Source organism: Mustelus asterias, chromosome 11, assembly GCF_964213995.1.
Source record: "Mustelus asterias chromosome 11, sMusAst1.hap1.1, whole genome shotgun sequence".
Lineage (NCBI taxonomy): Eukaryota > Metazoa > Chordata > Chondrichthyes > Carcharhiniformes > Triakidae > Mustelus > Mustelus asterias.
The window spans coordinates 104,504,834-104,529,097 of record NC_135811.1 but is presented as its reverse complement, the minus strand read 5'-3'; the positions used below and the strand labels follow the sequence as shown (position 1 = coordinate 104,529,097).

The following is a 24,264-nucleotide window of genomic DNA, read 5'->3' as shown; positions in this document are numbered from 1 at the left end:
CAAAGTCCCTAGGAAAAATAATCCCAACCGAAGGGAGTTTTGCCCAGCACCCTGCTAGGTCCTTGGCAGACATCCAGATAAATGTTCCCCCCTCAGTAGTTTGCACCACTTTCCAGTGTGGCACAGTGGTTAGCACTGCTGCCTCGGGTTCGATTCCCGGCTTGGGTCACTGTCTGTGCAGAGTCTGCACATTCTCCCCAGGTCTGCATGTGTTTCCTCCAGGCGTTCCCATTTCCTCCCACAGTCCAAAGGCGTGTGCGTTAAGTGCATTAGCCATGCTAAATTCTCCCTCAGTGTAACCCGAACAGGCGCCGCAGTGTGGCGACTAGGGAATTTTCACAGTAACTTCATTGCAGTGTTAATGTAAGCCTACTTGTGACACTAAAAAGTAAACTTTAAACTTTAAAACTCTTTCTGTGGCCATCTCTCCAGGGATTCCACTAATCTCCCAACACTTGCCACAACGAAAGTCTGGGAAAAGCTTGCAATCCTATAGAATTTCAGGGCCTACGTGTGGGAAAGGGTCCAAATGATTAATTTTCTATCTGTCGATGGAATTTTATTTCACCCTCCACATTGTATCTCCTCCAGTTGGGCACCATCTCCAAGCTCATGAATAATTAGGAAAAAAATCTACCTCTGATTTATAAGTTTATTTATTAGTCACAAGTAGGCTTACATTAACACTGCAATGAAGTTACTGTGAAAATCCCCTAGTCGCCACACTGTGGCGCCTGTTTGGATACACTGAGGGACAATTTAGCATGGCCAACGCACCTATCCAGTATGTCTTTGGACTGTGGGGGGAAACCAGAGCACCCGGAGGAAACCCACACAGACACGGGGAGAACATGCAAATTCCACACAGACAGTGGCCCAAGCTGGGAATTGAACCTGGGTCCCTGACGCTGTGAGGCAGCTCTGCTAACCGCTGTGCCACCATGCCGTGATTTATGGATTGCAAATAAATACTGGGAAAACGGCAAAGTCTAAAAACCCTAATTTTAACCTGACCTGTCTGCTTCAGGATCAGGCATGCTTTTACAATCTGTTTTGGAGATGCACACACCCCTTTAGCCGTCACCACACTGCCTATCCTTAAACTGGTAAATTGTAGCTTCCACCTGCCTGGATTATCTGCCTGCAAGATGATACAGTGCCTTTTTTAAAACAGCTATTTAAAAAATGTGAGCGATACAATAAATCATTGCATATTTTTCCTGGGGATTTCCCTCTGACAAGAGGTGTGCACTGTTCCAGCTATTTAGTACCCTGTGCAGATGGTGGGTGGTCAGAGCTGGCCCTGTGTACAGCTTAATCCTTGCTTTAATATTTCAGAGATTTCTTTCTGCACCCAACCCATTTTTAAATCCTACCTAAAGCACTGATTTTATTTTTAACAACAAGAATATTATTTACTAAACTGCTAGGACAATATTCTATGTGTCATGAAGAGCAGCAAGGCCATTAATTAACTCTTCACAATATCTCAGAGTGTTGTGTGTTAGGTCCCGGTATGAAGGATTCAACGCATTCATTAACCTTACTTCAGCTTAATGGCAGAAATGTGTACAAAGAATTTCAGGAAGCCTTTAACGCTATGATTTTCTAGTCATTCTCCCTTAAAAAATTGATACTAGGAAGAAAGGACTTGCATTTATGTAGCAACTTTCCCAACCTTAGGACAACTTTATGTGTAGCAACTTTCCCAACCTGAGGGCAGCACTGTGGCCAGGTCCCTGCCTCACAGCGCCAGGGACCTGGGTTCGATTCCTGGCTTGGGTCAATGTCTGTGCGGAGTCTGTACGTTCTCCCCGTGTCTGCGTGGGTTTCCTCCGAGTGCTCTGGTTTCCTCCAAAAGTCGTGCTGGTTAGATGCGTTGCTATATTCTCCCTCAACGTACCTGAGACAGGTGTCAGAGAGTGGTGACTAAGGGATTTTCACTTCATTGCAGTGTTAATGTAAGCCTACTTGTGACACTAATAAATAAACTTTAAAACATTTTGCAACCAGCTCAGCCGTAGGACATCCCAGGACAACCAGTAAGGTATTCTTGAAGTACAGCAACAGTTGTAATGTGGGAAAACATTGCAAGAGAGACTATACTTCACTGGCATTAATACCTTTAGCTTTATAGTCAATGAATAACCTTTGAAGTCCAGTGCAAATATTTGCTAGTTTAATTAGCTATTCTGTTGTCTTTGGTGTAGAGATGATTCACTATGTTATAAAATACCACAAAAATAATTTTAGCCTGCATTGATACTGCTCACTGCATCATGGTGAATTGTAAAATTGGGATTTTATGACTGAGGTTGCGAGGCATTGTGACAGCCACATCTTTATGCTACAGGAAACGGACACATGAATTGCTCTGTGGTGACTACCAGATTCATTTCCAGGTGGTCTGTGTGCATTCTTTAATGCTGATGTGAATTTCAGATCACCAGTGCAACATGCACAATGAACCTTATCATTGGGCAGTAACCACAATGCATGGAATTGGTTAGGGAAGCAGCTGGAAGCTATGAAGGGGATTACTGTGGGCCCTTGCTAGCTCAGTGGATGAAGTTGGACTGAATGGTCTTTCTCATCCCAGTCTTTCTTGTTTCTTGTTTAAAGCAAGATTGAAACAGAAAATCTACCATTGCAACAATGCAGTGATGTATCAGTCACTCATTGAGTATTAGGCTTACCTCTGAGACAGAAGGCTGTAGATTTAAGCCCCACTCGAGCTGGTACTGTCGGTGTGGTACTGGGAGAGTGCTATACTGTCAGAGGGACTGTCTTTCAGCAGACACATTAAACCAGCACCTCTTTGGCTTTTTCAGGGAGATGTAAAAGATCCCATGGGACTATTCTTGGGCAAGAAAATCAGGAAATGCTCCTTGATGTTCTGGCCAATATTTGATGCCTCAACCACCATCAATAAAATAGATTATTTGATCATTAACACATTGGGGTGGGATTTTACAGCCTAGCTCGTCCCGAAACCGTAAAATCTCACCCGAGGTTAACAAACTTTCCCGTTGTCCGCCCCTCGCCCGCTCCGATTCCCGTGGCGGGCGGGGCGGTAAAATTCCGGTCATTGCTCTTTTCAAAACCTTGCTGGGTGCAAATTGGCTGCCCTCTCAACAGAGCTTACATGCCAAAGTATTTTGTCACAAAGAGCATAGGAGTGTCATGGGGATGTGAAAGGCGCTATATAAATGCAGGTCTTTTAAAAAATCTTTTAATTTGACTTTTCAGTGAGTGATATTTAACTATAAGAAGATCTAAAATACAGTTTGATCAGGGGTGTCACTCGTTAGAGTTCATGAGTAAGAACTGCGACTGATTTGCCCTTCCGTACACAGGGACTCTGAGGCCATTGTGTGGCCACCTCATATTCAAGGCTGACATCATGCACCTTGCCAGAATTAAACGTGAATCTCCCTGTCCATATTGCTCGATGGATAAACTTGCTCAGTCAGTGAGCGGCACGGTGGCGCAGTGGTTAACACTGCTGCCTCACAACACCAGAGACTGGTGTTCAATTCCGGCCTAGGTAACTGTGTGGAGTTTGCACATTCTCCCCATGGGATTCCTCGGGGTGCTCCGGTTTCCTTCCACAGTCCAAAGAGGTGCAGGGTAGGTGGATTGGCCGTGCTAAATTACCACTTAGTGTCAGGGAGATTAGCAGGGTAAATACATGGTGTTATGTGGTTTGGGCCTAACTGTTGTCAGTGCAGGCTGGATGGGCCGAATGGCCTCGTTCTGCACTGGAGGGATTCTATGATTGTTTGATTGGACTCTTGCACTGTCAATTGTATTTCCTAGGAGCTGTTAAACTGGATGCTGCTAATATGACAGGCCATTTTGATTTTGTTTCATACAGTTTAATCTATTTATCTGTGCGTCTTCATAAGATGAAAAAAAATTGATGTGAAATGATTCTATGATTCTATGAAATAAGTGTGTCCAGTCTGAGATCCATAAATCCCAACGTAATTTTGTTGATGTTAAGAATGTGTTTACTTGATATGATAATTAAAGGTATTTTACAATGCGTGTTGGTTGCTTGAAGATTATTTTGGTGTTTGCTGGTTTGTCTCAGAAATAGCCCTTCTTCTCAGGGCCCTGGGGTCTGGGTTATCAAAACCTTGTCAAAGTGAAGTCAAGAAGAAATTAGATATAGCTCTTGAGGCCAAAGGGATCAAGGGATATGGCGGGAAGGCGGAGTCAAGATATTGAATTCGATGATCAGCCATGATCAAAATGAATGGTGGAGCAGGCTCGAAGGGCCGAATGGCCTACTCCTGCTTCTAGTTTCTATGAAGATGATAGAGTATTGGAACAGAAATAAGACAGATAAATCCAATATGAGTGCGTGAAGGGGAGGCCTTGTCAATCTAATGAACTGTTTTTTGTTAAGATTGTGATAAATCAGGACTTTCTAAATTCATTCATGGGATGTGCGCGTCGTTGGTTGACTTGCATTTATTGCCGAAGGGCTGTTGAGAGTCAACCACATTGCTGTGACTCTGGAGTCACATGTAGGCCAGACCAGATAAGGACGGCAGATTTCCTTTCCTAAAGGATATTAGTGAACCACATGGATTTTTCCAACAATCGACAAAGGATTCATGGTCATCAGTCGATTCTGAATTCCAGATATTTTTTATTGAATTCAAATTCCACCATTTGCCATGGCAGGATTCGAACCCGGGTCCCCAGAACATTAGCTGAGTTTCTGGATTAATAGCCTAGCGATAATACCACTAGGCCATCACCTCCCCCTTGATAGAGGTAAATGAGTGGATGTGGTGTACTTGCATTTCGGTTAAGGTCTTTCATTCAGTTCAACTTTGGTATTAAAAATCGAGCCATTATTGGTGGGAATATTTTACAATGTTTAATCAATTGATCAATAGCACCCAGCAGATGGTGAGACAAGGATCATCAGCAGCATGGGAAAAGGTTAGCAGTGGGGTCCCACGGGGATGTTTTTGGGGCTGCCTTTGTTGAACATCTTCACAAATGATCTGGAGTTAGCACTCACAAACCCAATGGCAAAAATACAGATGACACAAAGCGACTGAAGACCCCATCACTGAACAGGATGCCCAAGCTTTTGGTCACCAGTCCAATTAGCTCCTTAAGTAGCTGAGGGTGTCAAATTTTGCTTGCTGACAAAATCGCGAGGGGGAGGCAATGGCCTATTAATCCAAAAACTCAGCTAATGTTCTGGGGACCCAGGTTCAAATCCCGCCGCAGCAGATGGTGGAATTTGAATTCATTAAAAATATCTGGAATTAAGAATCTACTGATGACCATGAAACCATTGTCGATTGTCGGAAAATTCCATCTGGCTCACTAATGTCCTTTAGGGAAGGAAATCTGCTGTCCTTACCCGGTCTGGCCTACATGTGACTCCAGAGCCACAGCAATGTAGTTGACTCTCAACTGTCCTCTGAAATGGTCTAGCATACCATTCAGTTCAAGGGCAACTAGGGATGGGCAATAAATGCTGGCCAGCCAGCAACACCTGTGTCCCATGAATGAATTTTTAACAATTCCCTTGAAGTACCTGAGGACGTTTACTGTGTAAAAGATGGTGCGATACAAATTCAAGTTGAATTTATTTGGGAATTGGATTAAATTATAGAATGCTATGGAGGATTTTTCATTGTTATCCTCCCTACACTGAAATATCTCTCCTTCCTTTCTTGGTGTCACCAGACTATGGATGGGATTTTACGGCCTTGCTCGGGTGAGACCAGAAATTCCCGCCCGGGGACAACGGCGATTTCCTTTGTTGGACCCTCGCTCGTGCTGCTTCCGTGGCAGGCGAGGTGGTAGAGTTCTGGCCTATGGGTTTGGGAGGGCAACTCTGCAGCTTCAGACGCCACCTCTGCCACTGTTTGACAGGTCACTGATGTGGCTGATACTGCTACTGTCTTCCCACCTCCATCCCTGTGGCGGGGGTAGAGATGAGGGGCCCGATTTTACCAAAATTCCGCGCCCATTTTCGGGCGCAAAATCGTGGTAAAGTTGGGCGCGGGCCTAAAACGCGGTCCAGACCCGACCCAAGGCCAATCGCGCCTTTACCAGCGGCCGATCCAGGTGCTGATCCGGCGCGCGCATGAATCGGCCAGCGGGCTGATTTAATTGCATTTGCATGCATTTAAATCGGCATAATGAAGCCCGCGCCCAACTTACCCAAGGATTCCCACTTTACGAGGCTCCGATCCGATCGGCACCTGCGCATTTACCGTGTTGCTGAATTCAAGTCCGATAGGGCTTCAACTCAGCAGCTGAACCGCCGAATCGCCCCCGACCACCCTTCGCGGACCACCCCCGCGAACCACCCCGGCAGCCCACTCCCCTTCCCCGATCGGACCACCCTGGGACGCAGGCCCCGCCAGCAGCCTCCCCCCCCCTCCCCCCCGGGATCGGACCCCCCGGGCCCCCGACCTACCTTGATCGCTGGTGTCCGTCGAAAGCATCTTGCGATCCTGGATCCTGGCTTTGCTCCGGGGGTCCTGATGGGTAGGATGACGTCCCTTCACTGAGGGGGGGGGGGAATGTGACATCTCTTCCCTGAGGGGAGGGGGGGGGGCGGTAGGGGGGGATGTGACGTCTCTTCCCTGAGGGGGGGGGGGTGTAAGGGGGGGAATGTGACATCTCTTCCCTGAGGGGGGGGGGGGGTAGGGGAGGGATGTGACATCTCTTTCCTGAGGGGGAGAATAGGGGGGGAATGTGACGTCTCTTCCCTGAGGGGTGGGGGGGGCGGGGATGTGACGTCTCTTCCCTGGGGGGGTGGGGGTGGGGATAGGGGGGATGTGACGTCTCTTCCCTGGGGGGGGTGGGGGTGGGGAGATAGGGGGGGATGTGACGTCTCTTCCCGGGGGGAGGGGGGGGTGCGAAGGAGGGGGATGTGACATCTCTTCCCTGAGTGGGGGGGGGGGGGAGATAGGGGGGGATTTGACCTCTCTTCCCTGAGGGGGGGTAGGGGGGGATGTGATGTCTCTTCCCTGAGGGGGGGGGGGGGGGGGGGAGGGGGGGATTGTGACATCTCTTCCCTGAGCCGGAGGGGGGGAGTGGTGGGGGGGAATGTGATGTCTCTGCCCCTGGGGGGGGGGGGGCGGCGGAGCCATCACATCCCCCCCCCACCTCCCCCCCTCAGGGAAGAGACATCACATCCCCCCCCCCTCAGGGAAGAGACGTCAGATTCCCCCACCTACCCACCCCCCCAGAATCTGCACATTCTCCCCATGTCTGCGTGGGTTTCCTCTGGGTGCTCCGGTTTCCTCCCACAGTACGGAAAGACGTGCTAGTTAGGGGCATTGACCATGCAAAATTCTCCTCCAGTGTACCCGAACAGGCGCCAGAGTGTGGCGATTGGGGGATTTTCACAGTAACTTCATTGCAGTATTAATCTAAGCCTACTTGTGTCACTAATAAATACATAAACTTAAACTTAGATTGTTATAAAACCAACTTCATTCACTAATGTTGCTCCTTACCTGGTCTGGCCTGTATGAAACTCCAAGTCCACAGCTCAGCTGCATCAAACCATTTGGGGAAGAAAGTCTCTCGGGCGGCACGGTGGTCAGCACTGTTGCCTCACAGCGCCAGGACCTGGGTTCAATTCCGGCCTTGGGTCACTGTCTGTGTGGAGTTTGCACATTCTCCCCTGCATAGGTTTCCCCCCACAATCCAAAAATATTCAGGTTAGGTTGACTGGCCATGCTAAATTGACCCGAGTGTCAGGGTGATTAGCAGGGTAAATATGTGGGGTTACGTGAATAGGGCCTGGATGAGATGTGGTTGGTGAAGACTCGATGGGCCGAATGGCCTTCTTCTGCACCGTAGGGATTCTATTCTATTCAAGAATAAAACCAGAGGTAACACCCAGCAGCGGTCCAGGCATTGGACATGATGCAGGAACCGTGGATGTACCTACACCACATGGCTCGCCATCACCTCCTCACAGCCAATTAGGGATCACAGCATCTCATGAATGTACAAAGAAACACATGCCAATGCCCAACACAGTGCAAGCTTGTTAGGAATGCTGACCGGAATTCTCTGCTCTCGCACACCCTGCTACTGCCAGTGAGAACAGAGAACCTGGCGCTCAGCCAAATCTTCGTCCAAAGCAGCGGGACTGGAGAATCCCAGCCCCTGGCGAGGTCGGAGAATCGGTCCCGCAATGCCTTCACTTCCTTCGAATGGCTGATGATTAAATCTGCCAAAGAATTTACAGGGAGGGAGAAAACTGTGGTTTGGCAAGGATAATAAAGGGTTATGGAACAAAAGTGGTGTTAAGATACAGATGAATTCATTGAAAGGCAGAACATGCTGATGGGTTGAATGGCCTTCTCTTGTTCCTCTGTCCCTATTGCCTTAAACAATGATTCAACAGAACAAAATCTTTTCAGCATCGACTTTGCAAGAATGAAGGCAGTGTACTGGATGTTGAAAGAAAATTGGGATTAGAAGGGGGGGTGCGGGGAGGAGGGAAGAGATGTACTGGCTTGTGGATTACCAGGATAGTTTATTGAATTGTGGAATACTACATATTTAAGCAATGGTTAAAAGAAAACAAGGATGCAATATTACCCAATCCACTGGAGACCGGGTTTTCTCCTCATGTAGCCTCCAGTCCCTGCTTGTATATTCATTTTCACATCCTGCCTCCCATCTAAGGAGTGGCTTTTCCTCTCTTTCTTGTCAAATCACATGCTTTTGTTACCATGATTACAGACTCAACAATGTTTCCCATGTTATCAAGTTTGCGAGAGAGAGATAGCAGAACCGATGCTCACATTCTCCTCGTTCAGATCAGCCAAGATCTCATTAAATAGCAGAACAGGTTTGAGGGGCTGAATAATGTCCTCCTGTTTCTGTGTCTCTTTATAAAGTCTAACACGTGATCTGTATTTACAGTACAGATCTTTTGTATCTTCATTTGACAATGTGGTGCTAGCTTTGGGCAGTAGTGGGAGAGTGATTCCTGGGATGGTGGACTGATGTATGAGCAGAAGTTGAGTCGGTTAGGATTATATTCGCTGGGTTCAGAAGAATGAGGGGGAGTCTCATAGAAACCTATAAAATTCTAACAGGGTAGATGCAGGGAGGATGTCCAGGGACATGTTCAAAGGAACCATTTAGGACAGAGATGAGGAGACATTTTTTCACCCAGCGAGTGGTGAGCCTGTGGAATTCATTACCACAGAAAGCAGTTGAGGCCAAAACATTGGGGCGGCAGAGTGGCACAGTGGTTAGCATTGCTACCTCACAGCACCAGGGAACCAGGTTCAATTCCAGTGAATTGTGGAGTTTGCACATCCTCCCCATGTTTGCGTGGGTTTCCTCCAGGTGCGCAGGTTTCCTCCCACAGCCCAAAGATGTGCAGGTTAGGTGGATTGGCCATGGCAAATTGCCCCTTAGTGTGCCAAGATTTGGAGGTATGGGGATTAGTGGGGCTAATACGGGGGTTACAGGAATAAGGCAGGCGGTTGGGCCTGGGTAAGATGTTCTGTCGGAGGGTCGGTGTCGAGTCAATGGTCCGAATGGCCTCCTTCTGCACTGTAGGGAGTCTATGATTGTGGGGTGAATTTCCCCATTCCGCCTGCCACGAGATTCTTTCCGGGTCAGGCGCAGACCAAGGAAAGGTCCGTTTCAGAGTGAACGTGACAGGAAAATCCCGCCCCAGAAGTTTTCAAGAAGGATTAGATATAGCTCTTGGGCGAAGGGGATCGAAGGAATTGGAGGGGGGAAGGTGGGACCAGGCATGATTGCTGGATGTTCATTCCGGATCATAATGAATGGCAGAGCAGGCTTGAAGGGCCGAATGGCCTCCTCCTGCTTCCATTTTCTATGTTCCTATGAAGAGAAGGACAGAAAGAATTCAAGGTCCAGTGTATGTTTTGTGTAACTCTCCTTCCTCGCTTTATTTCTGAATATTTTGGGCTTGGAGTACTATTAGCCAAGCAGTCAGTTATTAATACCATCCACGGGAATCACAAATAAAAGCTGTCAGTGTTACAGATTTCACTACATGTTTGACAAACAGTTACAGAAAATAAGCTGATACTTTTCACCAGCCACTGCTAATCACCTAAATACTGTCAGAATTCCACCAAGGTTGTTCCGTGACATTAGATTTAAATGTCTTTTTCTTTCCTTTCTGTTGTTACTTAAAATAAACCATGGCCCTAAAATGTTTTAAATGAATGTAAACGGGTGAACGAAGCCCAGGCCATCACACAAACCAGCCTCCTATCCATTGACTCTGTCTACGCTTCCCGCTGAGTCTGAGGTCCCGTACCAACCGACTCAAGAACAGCTTCTTCCCTGCTGCCATCAGACCTTTGATTGGACCTACTATATATTAAGTTGATCTTTCTCTACACCCCAGCTATGAATGTAACATTATATTCTGTATCCTCTCCTTTCCTTCTCTATGAATGGTATACTTTGTCTGTATACTGCGCAAGAAACAATACTTTTCACTGTACACTAATACATGGGACAATAATGAATCAAATCAAATCAAAACGCAAGTTGACATTGCGGGTGTGACTTTTCATCCAAAAGCCCCATCACTGGGATGTTGTTCAAGAGCTGATTGATCTGCTGCATGTTTCCCATCATTTTGTTTCTTGTGAGTTATCAGGAAGAAGGACAGCGAAGGCTTGGGGGCGGGGGGGGGGGGGGGGGGGGTGGCGGGGGGGGGGGGGGGTGGCGGGGGGGGGGGCGGGGCACGGGGGTGGAAAACACAAGAGGGTGCAGCAGCCACTGAACCTTAAGGGGAAGGTGCCCAAAATCAGAAGGGGGCTTCTGTTGGAGACACCCCAACCTCCTCCACTTCCCATCTGAGATCTAAGCCTGTTCTTTTCCAGGCTACCCCCTCCCCCCCAACCCCACCTCCACCCCAACATGCCAGTCAAATCCTCCAACCAGCCTAAAAATTGAGGCTGGGGTGGGAATTGGGACAAGGCCCTGCCTGCCCTGGCATAAAGTCACTACAAGGCTGAGACGGATGGGAACCCAGAGGGAATCCCATTCCTTCAATTTCACGTTCCCTCCCTTCCTGCCGAAAATCCTCCAGTTGGAGAGTGTGAAATTTAGACCAAAGACACTCACACACACGCATATACGCACACACAAACATGTGTGCACACGCACACGCATGCGTGCACACACACACGCATGCATGCACATGCATACACATGCGTGCACACACACGTGTGCACACACAGACATGCATGCACACACACACATGCGTGCGTGCACACACATGCATGCATGCACACACATACATGCACATGCACACACACATGCACATGCACACACACATGCACAAATGCATGCACACACAGTGTGCAATCACACACATGCAGTGTGTGTGCACAGACATACATGCAGTGTGCATGCACACATAAACACAGGGTACACATGTATGCACACACACATGCACCACACACATGCATGCACTTGCACACACATACATATGCGCGCACACAAGATGATTGCACAGTTGAAAATGGAACGCATTGTGTTAGGGATTTGATATGAAATCATTCAAGTCTATTGCATTTGTGGTGCCTCAGATGCAAGTCAATCTTTAGTTTATTTCAATGATTCTACACCCTTTTCAATTTACTCATTCAGATCTCAGTGGGGGGTCTCAGTTCTGGTGGGTTACAAATCCCATTCGAGACACTGCGCAGAGACTGTCTCCACCCGAGGTCTCATAATCATTGTTTTGATGTCCTAAACACCTCCAATAAATCATCCGACAAACCCAATCAAGTCCAGATAATTCCAGCCCTGATCCTGACACATAATTCAAATGTATTGCTGCTACTCATTCCTGATGCACAGACATCTCAATACACTGGTAATCCCCAAAGTACAAAGCATCAAGGCGATGGAGAGCAGTTATAGACTTGTCAGGATTAAATGGTGTTGAGTTTTATTGCATGATCAAAGCATAGATCACAGCAAAGCAAAATCATATTCTTGCTCCTTGTAAAAATAATATTAAGCATTTTCTTTTTGCTTCATTAGGTTTTGCAAACCAATGCTAGAAAATAAAATGAAAAGAGACATTTTGATCAAATCAAATCTGCTCCAAGAGACTATTATTCAAATCAGTGGCACATGTGGTTTGCACAATAATATACTAGCTTAGGTAAGGTAGATTGGCCATGTTAATTCTCCCTGAGTTTACCCGAACAGGCGCCAGAGTGTGGTGACGAGGGGATTTTCACAGTAACTTCACAATGTAAGCCTACTTGCGACACTAATAAATAAACTTTGAACTTTGGCTGGAATCATGTTCATGATATGTTTGGGGAGTGTCTTAGACAGAAGTTAGTTAAAGACAAAAAAGGCAGACCTTGTGATTCTTCTGATAGCCAGTTGGTGAACAATGAAACCAGACAATCTTTATTCAGTTTAGATTTATTCAGAGCGAAACATTACAAATAGATACTTCCTAACCTAGCTACACCACAGTGTCGGCTTTGTCAAGGGGAGGTCATGTCTGACAAATCTGTTAGATTTCTTTGAGGAGGTAACAAGGAAGTTAGATGAAGGAGAACCAGTGGACGTGATTTATTTCGGTTTCCAGAAGGCCTTTGACAAGGTGCCGCAAAGGAGACTGTTAAATAAGTTAAGTGCCCATGGTGTTAAGGGTAAGATCCTGGCATGGATAGAGGATTGGCTGACTGGCAGAAGGCAGAGAGTGGGGATAAAGGGGTCTTTCTCAGGATGGCAGCCGGTGACTAGTTGTGTGCCTCAGGGGTCGGTGCTGGGACCACAACTTTTCACAATATACATTAACGGCGGCACGGTAGCGCAGTGGTTAGCACTGCTGCTTCACATCTCCAGGGACCTGGGTTCGATTCCGGCTTGGGTCACTGCCTGTGTGGAGTTTGCACATTCTCCTTGTGTCTGCGTGGGTTTTCTCTGGGTGCTCCGGTTTCCTCCCACAGTCCAAAGATGTGCAGGTTAGGTTGATTGGCCATGCTAAAATTGCCCCTTAGTATCCTGAGATGCGTAGGTTAGAGGGATTAGTGAGTAAATATGTAGGGATATGGGGGTAGGGTCTGGGTGGGATTGTGGTCGGTGCAGACTCGATGGGCCAGATGGCCTCTTTCTGCACTGTAGGGTTTCTAAGTAAGTTTCTAAGTTAACAATTTGGAGGAAGGAACTGAATGCACTGTTGCTAAGTTTGCAGATGATACAAAGATATGTAGAGGGACAGGTAGTATTGAGAAAGCAGGGGGGCTGCAGAAAGACTTGGACAGGTTAGAAGAGTGGGCAAAGAAGTGGCAGATGGAGTACAATGTGGAAAAGTGTGAGGTTATTCACTTTGGAAGCAGCAATGGAGGCATAGACTATTTTTTAAATGGGAAAATGCTTCGGAAATCAGAAACACAAAGGGACTTGGAAGTTATTGTTCAAGATTCTCTTAAGGTTAACGTGCAGGTTCAGTTGGCAGTTAGGAAGGCAAATGCAATGTTAGCATTCATGTCGAGAGGGCTAGAATACAAGAGCAGGGATGGACTTCTGAGGCTGTATAAGGCTCTGGTCAGACCCCATTTGGAGTATTGTGAGCAGTTTTGGGCCCCATATCTAAGGAAGGATGTGCTGCCTTGGCAAGAGTCCAGAGGAGGTTCACAAGACTGATCCCTGGAATGAAGAGCTTGTCACATGAGGAACGGTTGAGGACTCTGGGTCTGAAGGATGAGGAGGGATCTTATTGAAACTTACAAGATACTGCGAGGCCTGGTTAGAGTGGACGTGGAGGGGCTCTTTCCACTAATAGGAAAAACGAGAACAAGAGGGCACAACCTCAGGCTAAAGGGACGATTCTTTAAAACAGAGATGAGGAGGAATTTCGTCAGCCAGAGAGTAGAGAATCTGTGGAGCTCTTTGCTGCAGAAGGCTATGGAGGCCGGGTCATTGAGTGTCTTTAAGACAGAGATAGATACATTCTTGATTAATAAGGGGATCATGGGATTAAGGGGAAAAGGCAGGAGAATGGGGATGAGAAAAAAAATCAGCCATGATTGAATGATGGAGCAGACTCAATGGGCTGAGTGGCCTAATTCTGCCCCTATGTCTTATGGTCTTATGGTCAGTAAATGTCTCTTTATATGTGCTCAAGTACAATGCAATCAATATCTTCCACTGAATCTAGTTCACCATACGGGTGGCACGGTGGCACAGTAGTTAGCTGCCTCACTGCACCATGGACCTGGGTTCGATTCCCGGCTTGGGTCACTGCCTGTGTGGAGTCTGCACCTCCTCCCTGTGTTTGCGTGGGTTTCCTCTGGATGCTCCGGTTTCCTCCCACAGTCCAAAGATGTGCGGGTTGGGTGGATTGGCCATGCTCAATTGCCCCTTAGTGTCAGGCGACTAGCTAGGGTAAATGCATGGGATTATGGGAATCGGGCCAGGGTGGGATTCCGGTCAGTGCAGACTCGATGGGCCGAATGGCCTCCTTCTGCAAAGAACAAAGAACAAAGAACAAAGAACAATACAGCACAGGAACAGGCCCTTCGGCCCTCCAAGCCCGCGCCGCTCCCCGGTCCAGGATTGAATCCTGAATCCAGGATCCCCGCCCAATTTTCCAGCCTATCTACATACCAATATCCTATCCACCGAGCTGTCCCTCACAGCTATGATGCTTTGTTCATTACAACCTATTAACTTACCCCCACCCCCCCATTCCAGACCATGTGATCTCCAGGGAGAGGCGAAAACCCAGAGTGAAAAACCCCAGGGCCAATATGGGGAAAAAAAAAAATCTGGGAAATTCCTCTCCGACCCCCTGAGGCGATCGAAACGAGTCCAGGAGATCACAATGGCCCCGATCGGAAAATGCTTCCCAACCCTAGTCATTTCCACTTCCACGAACACCATATGAATTCCCTGCCCCCGAGACAGGTTCCCAACTATCCGCAGTCTCACTCTGTACTGGCACCAGCAAGATGATCGTAGAATGAAGCCTTGAAGCGAGAAACCAGGAACAATTAGCCCGCGCCGCTCCCTGGTCCAAACTAGACCACTCTTTTGTATCCCTCCATTCCCACTCCGTTCATATAGCTGTCTAGATAAGTCTTAAACGTTCCCAGTGTGTCCGCCTCCACCACCTTGCCCGGCAACACATTCCAGGCCCCCACGACCCTCTGTGTGAAATATGTCCTTCTGATATCTGTGTTAAACCTCCCCCCCTTCACCTTGAACCTATGACCCCTCGTGAACGTCACCACCGACCCGGGGAAAAGCTTCCCACCGTTCACCCTATCTATGCCTTTCATAATTTTATACACCTCTATTAAGTCTCCCCTCATCCTCCGTCTTTCCAAGGAGAACAACCCCAGTTTCCCCAATCTCTCCTCATAACCAAGCCCCTCCATACCAGGCAACATCCTGGTAAACCTCCTCTGTACTCTCTCCAAAGCCTCCACGTCCTTCTGGTAGTGTGGCGACCAGAACTGGACGTAGTATTCCAAATGCGGCCGAACCAACGTTCTATACATCTGCAACATCAGACCCCAACTTTTATACTCTATGCCCCGTCCTATAAAGGCAAGCATGCCATATGCCTTCTTCACCACCTTCTCCACCTGTGACGTCACCTTCAAAGATCTGTGGACTTGCACACCCAGGTCCCTCTGCGTCTCTACACCCTTTATGGTTCTTCCATTTATCGTGTAGCTCCTCCCTACATTATTCCCACCAAAATGCATCACTTCGCATTTATCAGGATTGAACTCCATCTGCCATTTCCTTGCCCAAATTTCCAGCCTATCTATATCCTTCTGTAGCCTCTGACAATGTTCCTCACTATCTGCAAGTCCTGCCAGTTTTGTGTCGTCCGCAAACTTACTGATCACCCCAGTTACTCCTTCTTCCAGATCATTTATATAAATCACAAACAGCAGAGGTCCCAATACAGAGCCCTGTGGTACACCACTAGTCACAGGCCTCCAGCCGGAAAAAGACCCTTCCACTACCACCCTCTGTCTTCTATGACCAAGCCAGTTCTCCACCCATCTAGCCACCTCCCCCTTTATCCCATGGGATCCAACCTTTTTCACTAGCCTACCATGAGGGACTTTGTCAAACGCTTTACTAAAGTCCATATAGACAACATCCACGGCCCTTCCTTCGTCAACCATTTTGGTCACTTCTTCAAAAAACACCACCAGGTTCGTGAGGCATGACCTCCCTCTCACAAAACCATGTTGACTATCGTTAATGAGTTTATTCCTTTCTAAATGCGCATACATCCTATCTTTAAGAATCTTCTCCAACAACTTCCCCACCACGGACGTCAAGCTCACCGGCCTATAATTACCCGGGTTATCCTTCCTACCCTTCTTAAATAACGGGACCACATTAGCTATCCTCCAATCCTCTGGGACCTCACCTGTGTCCAGTGACGAGACAAAGATTTGCGTCAGAGGCCCAACGATTTCACCTCTCGTCTCCCTGAGCAGCCTTGGATAGATTCCATCAGGCCCTGGGGATTGCACTGTAGGATTCTATGATAGTTCACCAGTGCAGCATGGTGGCACAGTGTTTAGCACTGATGCCTCGCAATGCCAGGGACCTGGGTCCAATTCTGCTCTCGGGTGACTATCTGTGTGGAGTTTGCACGATCTTCCCGTGTCTGTGTGGGTTTCCTCTGGGTGCTCCGGTTTCCTCCCACACTCCAAAGATACGTGGATTGGCCATGCTAAGATTGCTCCCTAGTTTCAGGGAGATTAGCGGGATAAATATGTGGGGTTACGGGGATAGGTCCTGGGTGGGATTGTTGTCAGTACATGCTCGATGGACCAAATGCCTCCTTCTGCATTGTAGGGATTTTATGATTCTATAACAAGCCTTGCTTGTTCACCACCTCAGGATAGGTTAAAGTGACTTACAGCAATTAATTAATTTTGTAGTATAGTCACGTTTGTAATGTTTAGGCAACCAATTTGCACAAAGCAAGCTCCAACAAACAAAATGAAATAACTAGCCAGACAATCTGTTTTCGTGATGTTGGTTATGGGATAATGATTGGCCGGGGCACTGGGAAAAATTTCCTTTGTGTTTTTTTAAACATTGCCATAGAATGTTTTTGCACAGCTGGGAGGGCAGACAAGGCCTTGGTTTCACGTCTTAACCAAAAGACGGTACCATACCTGCGAAGATACAGCAATTCCTCAGTAGCACACTGGAATGTCAGCCTTGAGCTTAAGCTCAAGTGCCTGGAGTGGGACTTGAACCCACAACATTCTGACTCACAGGCATTGAGCTATGGCTGACTCAAAGGAAAATGGAAGTGTAGGTATCAGTCAAAGGAAACCTACTTTAAGACGCTCCATTATTCGATTCAATGGCGCATGTATTCTGAAAACTGTAGGAGCCACAGGATGCTGCAAGCAACATTGCTGTTGGTGAGCATGATGCACAATAGTAGTTTATGTTCAGGACAGCACATCACCTGTAAATTGTCACAATCTAAAGAGTGGGACAGGTTATACAATAGAAAGACACCGGTTGGGTTGATTTTACAGACAACACAACATGCTGAAATATATTACACACAGAATAACAGCACAGTGCTGAGATGAATAGCTTGCATTTCAGAAAGCCACTTACCACATCCTAAGGATGTTTCAAATGCTTTCAATCAAAGAACCACCCTCTAATCTGCAATCAATGTTGCTATGTAGACAAAAGTAGCAGCCATTTTGTGCACAGAAATATATCCCCCAAGACAATCTATTCTTTCTAAGGACACAGCAAGATATAGACCGGTTGGAGACTTGGGTGGAGAAATGGCAAATGGAGTTTAATCTGGGCAAGTGTGGGATGGTGCATTTTGGAAGGTCCAATGCATGTAGGAATTATACAGTAAATGGTAGAACCCTTAGGAGTATTGACAGGCAGAGAGATCTGGGCTAACATGTCCATCGATCACTGAAAGTGGCAACACAGGTGGATAAGGTAGTCAAGAAAGGATACGGCATACTTGCCTTCATCGGCCGGGGCATTGAGTATAAAAATTGGTGGGTCATGCTGCAGCTGTACAGAACCTTAGTTAGGCCTCATTTAGGATATTGTGTATAATTCTAGTCACCACACTACCAGAAGGATGTGGATGCTTTGGAGAGGGTACAGAAAAGGTTTGCCAGGAGGTTGCCTGGTCTGGAGGGTATTAGCTATGAGGAGAGGTTGGATAAACTCGGTTTGTTCTCACTGGAACGACGGAAGTTGAGCAGTAATCTGATAGAGGTCTACAAGATTATGAGTGGCATGGACAGAGTGGATAGTCAGAAGCTCTTTCCGAGGGTAGAAAAGTCAAGTACTAGGGGGCATAGGTTTAAGGTGCGAGGGGAGAAGTTTAGAGGAGATGTGCGAGGCAAGCTTTTTACACAGAGAGTGGTGAATGTCTAGAACACACTGCCCGGGGAGGTGGTGGGAGCAGGTACAATAGCGGCTTTTAAGGGGCAACTAGATGAATACATGAATAGGATGGGAATGGAAGGATACGGGCTCCATTTTAGTTTAGGCAGGCATCATGATCAGCGCAGGCTTGGAGGGCTGAAGGGCCTGTTCCTGTGCTGTAGATTTCTTCGTTCTTTGTTCTTTGTTCTTGGTGATGAGCGATCACAGACCTGAGACATCATTAACTCTGTTTCTCTCTCCACAGATGCTGCCTGCCCAGCTGAATATTATCAGCGTTTTCTGTCTTGATTTCAGATTTCCAGCATCTGCAGTAATTTGCTTTTGTGTTGAGGTCGGTCCAGTTTGCCTTTTGGTACCAGCACCTTAGGCCTTCTTAAGCGAAATTCTCCCTCAGTGTACCCGAACAGACGCTGGAGTGTGGCGACGAGGGGGTTTTCACAGTAACCTCTTGCAGTGTTAATGTTAGCCTACTCGTGACCCTAATAAATAAACTTTAAAAACGTTAAACTCTTTTTTTAAAGAAAAGAACTTTAAAAAGCGTCTCATTTGAGAGACAATGCGATGTTCTCCCTATGGTACACTGATGAAAGTATTGACCAAGATTATGTGCCAGTGGGCTGAATGAATCATACACCACAGAGCCAGACCAATGATAAAGCCACGATGCAGATACAGATACACTGTGCTACCAATCAGCGACTGACAGACACAGAGTGTGATTTGCAGGCGGCAAGATCCTTGCTGTAATCCATGGTTGCAAATTGCATTCTCTCCATTAGGAGAGATCTTCACGGGTTCAAAGTCCTGTTCTCAACCAGCAAATTTTCAAGCTACATGCTATGAAATATCATGCATAAACAAGAAGTACTATTTGGCACAATTATTGATCACATTTCTATTGTAAATTGCGATGTCAACTGTCCTCAATCAATTTTATTACCTTCAAATTAGTTGCAGGCCCTGACCACTAGATGGCCTTTAGGAATGAATGTCAGATCTCTCAGTGTCTTGTGTTTATTAAAATAAACCTCTTCTCCATCGGATGAAAGTAGGGAATGGCAATTTACTCGTACCTTACTTGAGCAAGAATAGTCACAAGTTTAAAATATACTCACAAGAACCAATCTGAGCAAGTTTTAAAACCTAACTTGTCATTGTACCTGCTACCAGGCAATTCAAACAATTCTTCCAAATGATTTGATTCGATTTATTATCGTCACGTGTATTGGGATACAGTGAAAAGCAGTGTTTCTGGCGCGCCATACAGACAAAGCATACCGTTCATAGAGTACATAGGGGAGAAGGCAAGGGGAGGGTGCAGGACGGTGGCACAGTGGTTAGCACTGCTACCTCACGGCACCAGGTACCCGAGTTCAATTCCTGGCTTGGGTCACTGTCTGTGTGGAGTTTGCATGTCCCTGCGTGGGTTTCCTCCGGGTGCTCCGGTTTCCTCCCACAGTCTGAAAGACGTGCTGGTTAGGGTGCATTGACCCAAACAGGTGCCAGACTGTGGCGACTAGGGGAATTTCACAGCAACTTCATTGCAGTGTTAATGTAAGCCTTACTTGTGACTAATAAATTAACTTTACTTTACTTTTTGCTTTGAATATAAAAGAGTTAGACTACAGTTTTAAAAGCATAGAACGAAAGTAAAAGATAGAATTGGAGGGTATGCTGGGGATAGCTCGCAAGAAGCTGCCACGTTTTGGCGCCATCAAATAGCCATCAGATGGTTTCACACCCATGTCCTCTGAAGCCAGATTGAACTGCAGTGACACTGCTTTCCACTTGTACTAATGTTAGGAGAACAAGCATACACTCACATAACACAGGTCAATTGATAACACAGAAATTAACCATCATTCAGTGACCAAGGACATAAAGCACTCACAACATTCAAAAAATGTTCATCCACTGTTCTATCAGAAGACCACACAAAGGTAAAGTTCACACAGACACGTCTTGCAAATACGAGTCTTCCCAAAGACAGCATCTATCGTTCCTTTCATTCATTAATTGGAAATGCTACCAGATATATATCTTTATTTCCACTCACTGCAGTCACATATCACTCAGAGTTAATGTGTATAAGTCACACTTAACTTGTTCAAACCAGCAAAGGGTAAATTTAAGACTGATACCAGGAAACACTTTATCGCACAACAAATGAGCATCTTAACATAGAAACTAGAAGCCAGTAGACCATTCGACCCTTCGAGCCTGCTCCATCATTCATTCTAATCATGGCTGATCATTAAATTCAATATCCTGATCCCCACCCCCCCTTACCCCCATACCCGTTGATCCTACAGTGGCACAGTGATTAACACTGCTGCCTCACAGCGCCAACGACCTGGGTTTGATTCCCAGTTTGGGTCAGTGTGTGTGTGTGTTATTTGCATATTCTCCCTGTGTCTGCATGGGTTTCCTCTGGTTTCCTCCCATAGTCTGAAAGACGCGCTGGTTAGGTGCATTGGCCATGCTAAATTCTCCCTCCGTGTACCTGAATAGGCGCCGGGGTATGGCAACTAGGGGATTTTCACAGTAACTTCATTGCAGCGTTAATGTAAGCCTACTTGGGACACTAATAAATAAACTATATCTAATTTCTTCTTGAAATCACACAATGTTTTGGCCTCAACTGCGTTTTTGTGGAATGGGCTTCCAGAGAGTGTTGACCTCGAGACCTCGAAACTTCATTACCTCTGGACTTGACGATTCCAATTCACTCCTGACTGGTCTCGGACATTTTACCCTCCGTAAATGTGAGGCCATCCAAAATTTTGCTGCCTGTGTCTTAATTTGCAGCAAGTCATTTTGCCCATCACATCCTGTGCTCACTGATCCACATCGGTTCCCAGTCAATCAACGACTTGATTTTAAAATTCTTTCCCATGTTTCCAATTCCCTCCATGGTCCAGATCCTCCCTGTTTCTGTAATCTCCTCCAGGCCCACAGCCTTCCAAGACATCTGCATCCCTCTAATTCTGGCCTTATTCCCAAACATTACCTCTTCACCAGTGGAGACTGTGCCTTCAGTTGTCTCGGTCCCAAGCTCTGGAACTCCCTCTCTATCCTCTCTACCTCCCCACCTCAATTCATAGAATCATAGAATCCCTACAGTACAGAATGATTCCATTCAGCCCATCGAGTCTGTACCGACCACAATCCTACCCAGGCCCTATTCCTGTAACCCCACATATTTAACCTGCTAAACCCTCTGACATTAAGGGTCAATTTTAGCATGGCCAATCAACCTAACCTGCACATCTTTGGACTGTGGAAGGAAACCGGAGCACCCGGAGGAATCCCATGCTGACAAGGGGAGAATGTGCAAACCCACACAGTGACCTGAGGCCAGAATTGAACCTGGATCTCTGGCACTGTGAGGCAGCAGTGCTAACCACTGTGCACCTTGCCGCCCATATTAACCCTCTCAAGACACTTCCGTAAACCTCCTTCTTTGAACAAGCTTTTGATGATTTTACCGAATGGGTCCTTATGTAGTTCAACGTCACACTTTGCTTTATAAGGCTGCATTTGCGGCAAATGCCATGCATGTGCAGTTGTATGCTGATAGTAGACCCAGGTTAGCATTGCCATTCTTATAGTGGGCAATGTGCAGTAGAACACATTCACGGAGTCATCACTGTGCCTGACAGCAGGAGGAGAGAATGTTGTGAATTTCCATTCTGGACTGACAGTGATGGATTTCAGAAAATCTTTTCCTTGTGGGATATTTTACTGCAGTCACATTGGTCATAGAGTCATAGACATCAACTTGTCCATTCCGCCCTTTTTTTTAAAACCCCTAAGCTAGTCCCAGTTGCCCGCATTTGGCCCATATCTCTCTATCCCACCTTACCGATACAACTGTCTAAATGCTTTTTAAAAGACAAAATTGTACCCGCCTCTACTACTCCTCGTGGCAGCTTGTTCCAGGATGTGGAGATGCCGGCGTTGGACTGGGATAAGCACAGTGAGAAGTCTCACAACACCAGGTTAAAGCCCAACAGGTTTATTTGGTAGCACATGAGTACATGATGAGTACATGGGACTTAATAGGATGAAGGGTTATAGGTAGGCCTAAAAGGTAGGGATATGTTTGGCACAACTTGTGGGGCCGAAGGGCCTGCTTTGTGCTGTAGTTTTTCTATGTTTCTTCTATGTTTCTAAATCTTATGGACTTTAACCTGGTGTTGTGAGACTTCTTACTGAGATTATTCCAGACACTCACCACCCGGTGTGTGAAAAAGTTGCCCCTCTGGACACTTTTGTATCTCTCCCCTCTCACCTTAAACCTATGCCCACTAGTTTTAGACTCCCCTACTGAATGGTGAGTTTTTCTAAAGCCTGTCTCGCTATCCCAGTGGTGTAAATGGATTGTAGGTCATGCCAGTGTTAGACTGTTGCCTCTCCTCATTCTTCCCCCGTCTTCCACACTCAGTTCCATGCTGAACGCTCCATGCAGTGGCATCGTTGGATTTCAGCGCACGCATGGACCAATACGTATGCACAAATGGGTATCAGTGGGCATCCTGCTCCGCAGAGACGTCATGGGTTAATGCTGTGTTGGCTCCTGATCCAATATCAGAGACAAACACACCAAGATCAAACCAGACTTTATTAGCTTTTCTGGAACCAATGCTTTTTCTGACTGTCAGTGTCTCAAAGCCCTAAATAACTTTGTCTCTCACTCTGCCCTCTCTTTTCTCCCCATTGCACTGTACAAACAAAGTAGGATGCTATAACTGAAGGACCAGAGCAATATTTGTGTTGCTACTGATGTTTTTGTATTAGTCTCAGATGTTAAACATTAAAGGTTTTCGAGCAGGCTGGGGGCAGCAAAGTGACATCTGCGTGGAGCAGTCCGCAGGCACAGATGGCCGTATCGCACTGGCCTGAGACACAGCCGACTTTTTAATAATCCTGTGAAGCTCCTCAAGACATTTCATTAATCAAAGGTCCTATATAAATATAAGCTAAGGGGGAAACCTTATTATTACTATTAAACTAGAAAGAGGGCAGAAAAGATTTACTAGGATGCTACTGGGACTTGACGGTTTGAGTTATCAGGAGAGGCTGGATAGACTGGGACTTTTTTCCCTAGGGCAAAGAAGATTTAGAGGTGACCTTATAGAGATCTATAAAATAATTAGGGGCATAGATAAGGTAGATAGTCAACATCTTTTCCCAAAGGGAGGGCAGTCTAAAACTAAAGGGCATAGGTTTAAGGTGAGAGGAGAGAGATACAAAAGGGTCCAGAGGGGAAATTCTTTCACTCAGAGGGTGGTGAGTGTCTGGAACAAGCTGCCAGAGGTAGTAGAAGAGGCGGGTACAATTTTGTCTTTTAAAAAGCATTTATGGGTAAGATTGGTATAGAGGGATATGGGCCAAATGTGGGCAATTGAGACAAGCTTAGTGGTAAAAAACTGGGTGGCGTGAACAAGTTGGGCTGAAGGGCCTGTTGCTGGAAACCTCTATGGCTCTACCTGGATTTGAACCAGGGACCTCTTGATCTGCAATCAAATGCTCTACCACTGAGCTATTCCCCCTTTAGGTACATAACATAATGCTGCAGCTGATTCTGTCCAAGCTGAAGACGAGGGTGTCGAGCAACATAAACCTGACAGACACCAAGCTGTGAGTCTACCACACCTGTATCTCAGCGCACTCCACTATAATGGTGATACCTGGACAACATATTTTAATATTACACCTGCTCTTTACAGCCAAGATTGCCATTATTGTTGTTACAATCATTGTTGCAGTCATTCTTTCTCTGCCTACACT

General features: G+C 46.5%; 1 protein-coding gene and 1 non-coding gene across 2 annotated transcripts in view; one reads left to right on the top strand and one right to left on the bottom strand.

Annotated features, from left to right (window-relative positions):
• Positions 1–18,893, top strand: part of LOC144500989 (uncharacterized) — a 79,141-nt gene extending 60,248 nt beyond the window's left edge. The window contains exon 4 of the mRNA XM_078224491.1: positions 18,716–18,893. The gene's annotated coding sequence lies outside the window, so the exon portion shown is untranslated. The remainder of the gene's footprint in view (positions 1–18,715) is intronic.
• Positions 18,894–23,954: 5,061 nt separating this feature from the next.
• Positions 23,955–24,023, bottom strand: trnac-gca (transfer RNA cysteine (anticodon GCA)). Its single transcript has one exon. It is a non-coding gene; the product is annotated as a tRNA-Cys (tRNA).
• Between the last annotated feature and the right edge of the window lie 241 nt (positions 24,024–24,264).